Here is a 9832-nt window from a genome sequence, read left to right as displayed (position 1 = left end):
CCGTTTGCCTTTCATTCCGACTCGTGGAACAGGGCCACCACAAGTGACTGTAGGACCGTACGCATACCAATTGTGCAGGATATACGTCTGTAGCGCGACTACATGACCGTACTCTTGTCCGCTGCGTGGAATGTACTCCTGCACGTTGGTGCATGAGAGAAACCAAGGTACGAGTGGTGGGAGGTATGTCCACTCCTTGGGCCGATTGGTTACTAGGCTTACCGCTTTACCATATTTCACGGCATGTGGCTAGTACTTTCAAACGCTTAGCCACCACTACCACACACTGTGACCTTATCAACCTTTAACAAAACAGACAGGGTAAACCTCCAGGTCATGATACTGCACATGACCCTGTCCATTATTCTTATAATGATTGCAAAATAGTAAACATGCAACTCCTATATCGCGCGAGTGACAGGAAATCACCCGACTTCTGCCGGTCCTAATAGCAGAGCATCTATGCGATAAGGACTCAGGTATAATATATTGGATTCCTAGGATTTATGCATCTAGGGTTCCATTTCAACTCCTAGACTTAATGCAAGATATAATATATATATATATAAGTGTATAATATTGTAGTAAATTAAATACTGGGTTATGCACCGGGGCTTGCCTTCTTGAGTGGAGTTGGGGTCAGGAGTGTCAGAGACTTCTGAACTTTGGTTTGGGGCTTCAGTTAATATCTCGGCGACGCTCGCAGGATCTTCAGAAAACCCAAGCTCGGTTTCCTGAACCAGCTCGTAGATTTCGTCATCGAGTGTTGTTGACTCTACATGATATGCAATGATTTAAGTGAGGCGGTGCTTGAGTTAAAGATTTTATTTCATGATAAAGTTGCAATCCAGCAAATTAACAAACATAAACTCATGAAACCAGAGGGGATTTTAATTCTACTATTGGTATTTAATGCCTTGTCATATTAATGGAATTATTTTTAAAGTGATTGGACAAGTTTGATTTTCTATTCTAAAAATTATAAAGGTTCTGACCTTGAATTTTTGTGGTTAAGCTTATTTTCAATAAATAAGCTTATTGTGAATTTTTCATAATTTTCTGATAACAGCAATTAAAGCATTTGAATTTGAATTTAAATTTTAGGTTTAAACTTAAATCCTAAGTAAACAGAACTATAAATTCTTTAAAAATTGATTATGAACTAATTATCAACAAATTAGGTTATGGTAAAAAGATCTAAACAGAAGTGTCTCAGGAACATGTTTAAATAATTTCAAACCACTTTACATTTGATTTGCAAAAGTTTTAAAGAACTTAAATTATAGAGTAGTACTAAGCATGAAATTTTTACACAAGCTCACTCATGACCTAAAAAGGTTACACACCAACAATCACAAAAAAGTAAGCTTGGATGCAAAAGTTATGCATGAAATACCCCTTTTACTTAAGTTTAAAATAGATCAAAAAGTATTTAGTTTCAAACCAGACTTTATTAACAAAATTTGTAGAGTTATACTCCTAGATTCCAACAAAACTGGTTTGGTAATTTTTGGATTTTTCTGCACATTCTTATGGATTTTACAAGTTGACAGCTAACACTATCTAAGGGTCTTGCACAGAGGTCCTCGGGTTCTTGCACAGGGGACCCTAAAACGGAGAACTAAATTGCAATTGGGTCCTTGACAGCCCACGACGACGGCCGGGGCGTCGGTCCGGTGTGTTCTCGCAGGCGGAGAGGTCTTGGGCAGGGAGGAACAGGCCTAGCGTGATCTACAAAACAAGTGATGCCTGTTGGTGGGTGATGTGCTCGAGGAGCAACGGCGGAGCATGGATGACGGCGAGAGATGGCGGCGGCCGTAGCGGTGCGTCAGCGTTCCCAGTGAGGGGCCGGTGAACATGGATAGAGGAGGCGCGCATAAGCATCGTGGGAGTGTGGGGGTGCATTTCCCGTACCCAATTTGGTCGGAGACGGGGCGGAAGGGGGTTGTCGACGGTGAGGTGGACCTCGGGCTTTCACCGGCGGCGATGGCGGCATGGTGTTCCGCTAGTTGGGGTGTCGAAGGGCAGTGAAGAGGCTGCTAGGAAGCTTCTACAGGTTGATGTGGTGCTGCCGGTGCCCTTGGCTGGGGTGAAGAGGCTCTGTATCGGCGGGTCGACGGCGAGGCCGAGCGGCGGTAGATCTTCAAGCTCACCGACGCTGTGGAAGATGTTGTTCGGGCGCGGGAGAATGAAATTGGATGGGCTTGGGAGCACCAGTGGGTCATGGCGGTGCTCTAGTAGCACTGGATCGGGGCTCGGAGGCAGCGGGGGCGGCTGATAACGGCGAGCAGTGGCTGCGGCGGCGCTTCGGTAAGGAGCTGCGCTCGGGAGAGGAAGTTGCAGTAAACGGAGAGCCTTTGCACGGGTTAAGCAGGTCGGGGAGCAGCTACTGGGCGTGTCTTAAGGCCGAGAGAGGCACCACGCGCGCTAACTGGAGCTGGCAACGCCGGCGGAAGGTGGGGCAGCTCGGGAGGCGGCGGCGCGACGTGGGGGAAGCAGGAGCGGGCCAGCGCGGGGTCGGGAAGGCGGCGACAAGGCAGGGGAGGGCACGTGGCTCGGCTCAGAGTGGCTCGGGGGCGGCGGTGCGCGGCACATGGCCGGCAAGAGCGACGGCGATGTGTCGGGCAGAGAAAAAGAGGAGGCCGGGGCTGGAGGAGGAAGATGAGGACTGATTCATGATTCTCCAAAAGTACAGGGACCTCACTGTAATATCTTGGTAACTTTCAAACCATGGCTCAAATGAAAATGGGCCCAAAAGCAAAAGTGTAGAGTTCAACAAGACCTACAACTTTGCTTTAAGGTTCAGTTTCAAAAGAGTTAAGAATTTAAAAGTAAGTTAAAAGTTGGGCAAAAGTTAAATTTCAAAAATAACTCTTTTTAACTACCACACTCAAAATGAATCCTAGGGGTAGTTTCACATCTATCTATGGTTTAAAAGCAAGTTCTTGTACTTTTTCAAAACAACCCAAGCAGAACATGACTTTACCTCTCATTCTTGCACACTTGCACAAAAGGACCTTTATTAAATTATAATTATATAAATAACCCTTTTCCCTTATCCTTTAAATTTTTAAACACACTTTCACAATATTTTGCACACAACTTCATACTAAAATCTAGTGTGTGTCAATACCGAGTACCTGAGTGTCATAGCCTTCCCCCCTAAAAAGAATCTCATCCCGAGATTCCGGAACAAGATAGAATTGGATGATCAAGTTTAGAGGTTGGCTTGAAGGAAGTCTGAGAAATTATGTTAAAGATAAGATTTGGTTTCCGATGTTGCTTCTTCCTTCGTGTGATGGTTCCACTGAATCTTGTACATTTTGATGGTTTCCCTCCTAGTGCTTCTTTCTTTGGCGTCTAGGACTTTGATTGGATATTCGACATAGGATAGATCGGGCTGGATGTCAATGGTTTGAGATTCTATGATCTCAGTAGGAGTTTTGATACACTTCCTAAGCTGAGATACATGGAAGACATCATGGATGGCCGCTAGTTGAGGAGGAAGTTGGAGACGATAAGCTACTAGTTCGTAGATTTCGGTAATTTCAAAGGGTCCGACATAACGAGGAGCAAGTTTCCCTTTTACGCCGAACCTTTGAACACCTCAGTTAGGAGATACTCGAAGATAGACGAGGTCTCCGATTTGGAACTGTATCGGTCTTCTTCGGATGTCAGCGTAGCTCTTTTGTTGAGATTGGGCTGCCTTTAGATTAGTCTGTATAGTCTTCACCTTATCCTCTGCTTCAATGACCAAGTCGGGCCCAAAAATTTTACGTTCGCCGGTTTGTGACCAACTCAAAGGAGTTCGGCATCGGCGACCGTATAATGCTTCGAACGAAACCATCTTAATGCTTGTCTGATAACTATTGTTGTAAGAGAATTCTGCCAGCGATAAGCATTAGTCCCAGTTCTTATCATACTGAAGTACACAGGCTCTAAGCATATCTTCCAGAATCTAATTTACCCTCTCAGTTTGTCCGTCTGTCTGAGGGTGATATGTGGAGCTTCGGATTAACTTAGTTCCAAGAGCATATTGAAGTTGCTCCCAGAACCGAGCGATGAATTGTGCTCCCCGATCAGAAATGATCGTCTTGGGTACTCCATGAAGACGAACGATTTGATCTAAATAGATCTCGGCATACTTTTTGGCATTATACGTAGTATGCACAGGAAGGAAATGGGCAGTCTTGATTAATCGATCCACGATTACCCAAATAGAGTCATGCCTTAAAGAAGTGTTGGGTAAACCAACGATAAAATCCATACTGATATCCTCCCACTTTCAAGAGGGAATAGATAGAGGTTGAAGAATACTAGCTATTTTCAGATGACTGGCTTTGACTCTTTGGCAGATATCACATTCTAAGACATACTTGGCAATTTCTCATTTCATATGGGTCCACCAAAAGTTCTGTTTTAGATCCTCGTACATCTTGGTACTGCCAGGGTGCATAGAGAATCTAGATAGGTGGGCCTCGTCCAATATCTATTTATGGAGTTTATGGTCTTTAGGTACAACGATACGTTCATTGAACCATAAAACTCCTTCATGATCTACTCGAAAGCACTTATACTTTCCTTCCCTTTCTGTCATCTTTTGCTTGATGATTCTGACCCCTTTATTGCACTGCTGTGCTAGAATAATGCTATCCCTAAGCGTGGCTTCAACGGAGAGATGGCTCAAGCCACCTTGAGGAATGATTTCTAGATTAAACTTTCTCATTTCCTAACAAAGAGTCTCGTTGAATGCTTCCACCGAAAAGCAAGAACAATGTACCTTGCGACTAAGTGCATCCGCAATGACGTTGGCCTTGCCTGGATGATAGTGTACTTCTATATCATAATCTTTGATAAGTTCTAGCCAGCGTCTTTGCCTCATGTTTAGATCTACTTGTGTAAAGATGTACTTGAGGCTCTTGTTGTCAGTATGGATATGGCATTTTGCACCCATCAGATGATGTCTCCAGATTTGAAGTGCATGGATGACAGCTGCAAGTTCCAGATCATGGGTAGGGTAGTTCTGTTCATAAGTTCGGAGCGCTCGTGATGCATAAGCAATCACTCGGTTATCCTGCATCAGCACACAACCGAGTCCGATTCCCGAAGCATCACAATAGATGTCGAAAGGTTTGGATATATCTGGTTGAGCTAGAACTGGAGCAGTGGTAAGATGTGCTCTAAAAGTGTGGAACGCATCTTCGTATTTTTGATCCCAGGAGAATTTAACGCCTTTCTTTAATTGTTCAGTCATAGGCTTGGCTATTTTTGAGAAATCAGGAATGAAACGACGATAATAGCCAGCGAGACAAGAAAACTATAGATTTGAAGGACTGATGTTGGAGGTTTCCAATCCATCACTTCTTGAACTTTACTGGGATCAATGGATATACCGTCACTGGAGATGGTATGCCCTAAAAATTTAACAGTATCTAGCCAAAATTCGCACTTGGAGAATTTGGCGTACAAGTGGTGGTCTCTTAACCTTTGAAGAACAATATGAAGATGTATTGCATGATCTTCCGGATTCTTCGAATAGATTAGAATATCATCAATGAAGACCACAACAAATTTATCGAGTTCTTGCATGAAGACAGAGTTCATGAGATACATGAAATAGGCTGGGGCATTGGTAAGACCAAACGACATGACTAGATAATCGTATAGCCCATATCTAGTAGAAAAGGCTGTTTTTGGAATGTCACTTGGCCTGATTTTAATTTGATGATAGCCGGAATGAAGATCAATTTTGGAGAATACTTTGGCTCCGGCTAACTGATCGAAGAGAATGTCAATGTGGGGCAAAGGATATTTATTTTTGATGGTTACCGCATTGAGGGGATCATAGTCTACACATAATCTTAAGCTATTGTCTTTCTTTTTCACGAATAGAGCTGGACAACCCCATGGTGAAGCACTTGGATGAATGTAACCTTTATCAAGGAGGTCTTGGAGTTGGATTTTTAACTCGGCCAGCTCATTGGGTGGCATACGATAGGGTCTCTTAGAGATGGGGGCTGTGCCGGGTTGGAGTTCGATGATAAACTCAATATCCCTATCCAGGGGCATTCCAGGCAAATCATCTGGAAAGACGTCTGGGTATTCACATATGATAGGGATATCCTTTAACTTGATCCCTGTTGCAGCATAGGTGCAAGAATTGAGGCACTCTCATTGTGGAAGATAAAGAATGGTAGGTTTATGCTCTAGTGAATTTAGCTCCACAGTTGGGAAAGAGATATCTAATGATACTTGGTGCTGGGTCATCCAATTCATACCTAAAAGAATATCCATTCCTTCTAGGTAGTAATAGTAAATCTGTTTTTATCAAATGGCTTCCCAGCTGGATTGGCACCTTCCTACAGATTTGACTAGATGTGATTTTTCGACCAGGAGTTGTTATCTTATAGGCTCCATTAGTAGGATAGATATCCAAGCCTATCTTAGTCTCACATGTTGTACTGATAAAACTATGGGTGGCACCAGAATCAAAAAGAACAATCACAGGTTGGTGGTTGATAGAGAAAGTACCCGTCATTATTGGCGCACCCTCGGGGAGTTCGAAGAGAGTGGTGAGGTTCACCCTTCCCTGGCGGACTTGGACCACTTGCTTCCTGCCCTTGCCCTTGCTGTTCGGGTTGGAAGTTTGCCCTTGAAAAGATCTTCTAGGCTGAGGGCAATCCTTGATGAAGTGGGATGGGCTGCCGCAATTGAAACAACGATAATTGTTGTTTCCCTGGGTGGATGGCGGAAAGCTCAGCCGCGGGCCTTGCTGTTGTTGCTGCTGAGGTGGTGGTGTTGGTGTTTGATTAAATCGAGCCTGCTGGGGTGGTCTGGCTACCCATCTGCCTGGCAGATTGTTACGGGGTGGTGCTCGGGTAGCAGTGTTCTGGCCAATCGATACCTTGGCGGTTGCGCCGTTGAGGGTCCAGTGGGTGTCTTCCGCTTCTTTTCTGCCCTGTGGGCTGAGATGCAGTCTTCTTGAGTGATGGCCATATTGACCAATTCATTGAAGTTATCGGCCCTTACCAAATTCAGTCGTTCTTTAAGTTTGGTGTTCAGGCCTCGACGGAAGCGGTCTCTCTTACGGGCATCAGTGTCCGCATGATAACCCGCGTACTGGCAGAAGTGGTTGAAGACTTCTGCATGTTGCATGACAGTGCGGGTTCCCTGAGTCAAATTCAGAAATTCATTGAGCGAAATCCTTCAGGAATGTGGTGTGCTTGAAACGCGGTCCAAAATTCGTCCCAAATGACGACATGACCGGTCGGCTGCATAGCATGGTAATGATCCAACCACAAGCGGGCAGTGCCACGGAGTTGTTGGGCTGCAAAGAGCGTCTTGTTCTCATCTGAACATGGGGCAGACAATAGTGCAAACTTGGACTCGATGGTGCGGAGCCAAGCGTTAGCGTCGAGGGGCTCGTCTGCCTTATGGAACAATGGAGGCTGGGTGCTGAGGAAATCTTGATAACTGGCCGATGGGGGTTCATCACAACCTCGAGGCTGGTGATGAAATTGGCCCATCTGGGCTTGCACTAGCTGGTTGAGGAGTTCTGTTTGTCAGGCCATAACCTCGGCTTGATTTGGCGGGGCTGGTGGCGGTTGCTGGGAACCGCTGGCTTGATCGGGCTGGAAACCTTCCGGGGTTCCACGAGTAGCTCCAACCATCTGAAACAAAGGAGATGTCCATGATTATCAGCATTTCCTTACTCCCATTTTTCAGACGATATAATGTTACTGAGCAGATATGTAAATCACAGGTTCTGTTTATCCAACTCATTCCAAGTGCGAAAATATCAAGATATCAACGATTTGGATAAACTAAAAATCATCGAGATTGCCCACGGAGGACTGGCTACTGGAGGAGGAAGGATCTGGCTGAGGATTGGGTTCTGGATCTCCATGCTCAGAGTCAAGATCAGAAACTCCTTCGATTTCCTCTAGGTCTTCTTCTCCACCTTCCGGGGCTACGGGTACAATAGGAGGTACTAGCTGCTCCTGGAGTTCGTCGATGTGAGCATGGGCATCGTCGACCTCAAGGATAAGATCGTGGATCTGCTCCTGGAGGAACTCAATGATCGTGTTGCGTTGAGTGATCATTGCGTCGCTCTCATTGATCTGATCCTCCCGATGAAGAATAGTCTCATCCCGGGCTGCGATAATCTCCTCCTTCTCCGTGACCAAAGCTTGAAGCTCTACTATCTGGATGACCTGTCGATCGGCATTTCGATAGTGACCTTGGGCTATGCCAATCAACTGACCCACACCACGGGTAGCAGAATCTGATAGTGATGCTGAACATTCATGAACCTGATAAGACCATGGAGCGTTTCTTTAGCTGCATCTCCCAACAAGTGACCATAATGAGCTGTCCGAAAGTTCCATTTGGGATCATTGGAATCTATTGCAGGGAATAGGCCGATAGGATACCCTGCAACTTCCATGGGATGCTGGTTGCAGAAAAGATGGATGGCTTCCAGAGCTGCAGTCTTGATAGTGTCAACTAGATGGTAGCCCACCACATCAACCTCGATGGGCTACCACTGGGAGCGGAAAGGATGTTGAGGAATCGTCATTTTGACTCGGCATCGAGGAACACTCTCTTCCCGATACTCCACTCCGTCATACTGTGGAGGCTCGGTATAGAAGAACAAACTTAGTGATTCCCATAGAAGATGAGGAAAACCCTCCCAGTGCAAGGCATTAGTGTGGAGATGCCCTGCGTGATCCCAGAAGACGTTGGAAGGGGCTGCCATCTGCAACAAGAATGCAAATGGTGAGATATATTTACGCTGTTGAGAACTCACAAGGTAAATGGAACGAGATAATCAATTCTGATAACAGCAAAGACTGGAAATCAGATGGATGCTTAAGGTACTCAACTAAAGCTACCACAAAAATCCTATGGACCCATTCTAGAGATAAGCAACACGCTATTCATCCTTAATAGAACAAAACATACATTGCATTCGTGTATTTGATGATGGATTATGCATGCACGTTCTATTCGACCTCACAACCAAAACAACTGCCGAATATCTTCGGACTTACGCAGTTAATTTTCGGTGGCATAACACATACGTCTCTCTCTAGTAACTAGTCGATAAGTCCTATTCGTCCTAACCTCTTAATCGTGGTTAGTGTACCTACAAAAGACCACATATATAACATGAACCTTTCATGGCAACACGACATGAAAGCGTCCCGAAACAGTACTGTTCACTATAGAAACAGCATCCGTACCATTACCGCCGTACGGGCAATGTTAACATACATCGTTAAAACAACGTATTCACGGGTATACCGCAAAATGCGGGGGTATGAACAGCGATCGCCATACCCTGCGCCGAACCATATACTCCCAATATAACCAACCTAAGTTGATATATTGGCAGCATCTCAAGTTGGCCACTGCTTGAGAAACAGCGTTCGGTTCGCATCACTGACAGGAAGGCTAACTCCCCAGTTAGCTGAGGATCCTTACCTTCTTACCTCACTATCGATGGTGTCGTTACAGGTAGTAAAGCTGGGTTATGCATAAATTTAAGTTTTGACAGAAAGAAGTGCTGCAAGTTAGAACCATCTATATATATACATTAATAGCCACCTGATTACTCCCTTATAAATCCCTAGGGCTTTGCGTTCTAAGCACCAACCTTAACAAATCCAACGTATGTTGAAAATTAGTTTGTTTAGCAAATTTTTATCCTAAAAACATTTTTAAGAGCTGCTGCAGTTGTAAAAATAAACCTACAGCTCTGATACTTGCTGTGGCAGAACTGCCTGAATTATTCCGGCTCAAGTGCACTAGTTATCGCTATACAGCCGAT

The sequence above is a fragment of the Panicum hallii genome, chromosome 4, assembly GCF_002211085.1.
Source record: "Panicum hallii strain FIL2 chromosome 4, PHallii_v3.1, whole genome shotgun sequence".
Lineage (NCBI taxonomy): Eukaryota > Viridiplantae > Streptophyta > Magnoliopsida > Poales > Poaceae > Panicum > Panicum hallii.
The sequence above is the reverse complement of the archived record's forward strand: the minus strand, read 5'-3'. Positions refer to the sequence as shown.